The sequence below is a fragment of the Adiantum capillus-veneris genome, chromosome 11 (assembly GCF_014529385.1).
Source record: "Adiantum capillus-veneris isolate H3 chromosome 11, ASM1452938v2, whole genome shotgun sequence".
Classification (NCBI taxonomy): Eukaryota; Viridiplantae; Streptophyta; class Polypodiopsida; order Polypodiales; family Pteridaceae; genus Adiantum; species Adiantum capillus-veneris.
In genome coordinates, this window is record NC_140941.1 from 41,391,224 (window position 1) to 41,392,826 (window position 1,603).

A 1,603-nucleotide genomic window follows, 5' to 3' on the forward strand; every position below is an offset into this window, starting at 1 on the left:
CTCTATGGAAAGAGTATGGAAACAAGACTTTAGTTCTTGGCTATGTATAGTGCAAGCAAATAAAGTAGACTTGCTAAAAAAATTCTCATAATTTACTCAGCATGTTGTTGACTTTCGAAGAAGTGGTGCAAGACTGTTAACCCTCACGGCTCACGGACATCCCATCATCTACGACGGACGTGTATTATGTATTTGGTAGAGTCAGATATCGGGCTTGTCGGACCAATAGGAAAAGGGTAAGAGTGATCGCCGATGAGAGGCGCACTCTAACCGGGACATTCAAGGGATTAGTTGGCTAAGCATGGGCGCCCAAGTGTGAATGGGGTGAGTTCATATAAAAGCCAACTAAACCTAAAATTCACTCATTCTCTCATTTGTGCAATAGAAGAGTGCTCTTGCTCCATCTCCATCTCCATCTCCATCTTCTTCTTCTTCACCTCCTTGTGTGTGTGTGTATGTGAGAGAGAGAGAGAGTGTGTGTGTGCGATCGAGCATTACGAAGGCACGACGATGGCGAAGCGGTTGAGCGCGGCACGACTGCAGCTTCTTCTTCATCGCGGCGAGAAATCCACCACGAAGGCGAGCGTAGAGTGGTGAGTGACACACCCTTTGCTCTCTTGAGTTTGCTAGTTTAGGCTTGTTGTGTGCTTGGAGCCATTTGTGGCTCGCACACGGTGTATCAGCAAGTCCCTTGCTTCGACAGTGCGGCAAGGAGCGCACATTTTTATTGTCGCTCCCGGGGAAATGCCCTACACTAAGCTCGGTTAAGCACTTTACGCTTTCTTGTGATGCAATTTCAATTGAAGGATTTGTGAAAAAGGAAGGTGTGGTTGTGTGGAGAAGGATTTGTGAAGAAGGAAGGTGTGTGGTTGTGTGGAGAAGATTTTTGTTACACTGTACTGTTTTTTTTGTTTTCTGTAAAGAAGGAGTTACAATTTTTTTGCAATGTATTGTTAGAATTAAGGTATTAGCTATGGAATGTTAGTTTTGTAAGGCTCAATGTTAGTTCTGTAAGGTTAGTTTTGTGGATCTGTTAGCTATTGTAGTACTGTGTAAACAGTGTTAGAGTGTGTGTGGTAGTATCTCTATTAGCTGTAAGTAGATAAGTTAGGTGTAGGTTAAGTGTGTGTGAGCGCGCGCGCGTGACGCGGCCGCGGCCGCGGCGACTTTTTTTTTTTTTACTAAAAAAAATAAAAAAATTAAAAGAAGGATCGGGCTGGGGATCATTCCCCAAGCTCAAGCCCAAACCCAGACCTCACTCCTCAGTTAAAATATATTTTATACACCTTTTTATATTTAAAAACTATTTTTAGGATTTCGAGGACTATAAAGATTATTTTTAGGATTTCGAGGGCTTCACGTAGCCGAATAGAGAGCTGTAAAGCACGACACGTTCCTTTAGCCAAAACGCTCGTCTTGAGCTATTACACGCCATATTTTGTGGCTTGGTTACAAAGAATAATCAAGAATAACGAAAAACTTGGGTTATAAACACCTTAAAAAAAAAAACTAAGTGCGCGGCCTTCACGGGCACTCACCAACGCACTTAGAGTGTGGAAGTCATATGAACCTACGCTCTGGACGAGTGTTAGAGCATGAGCAT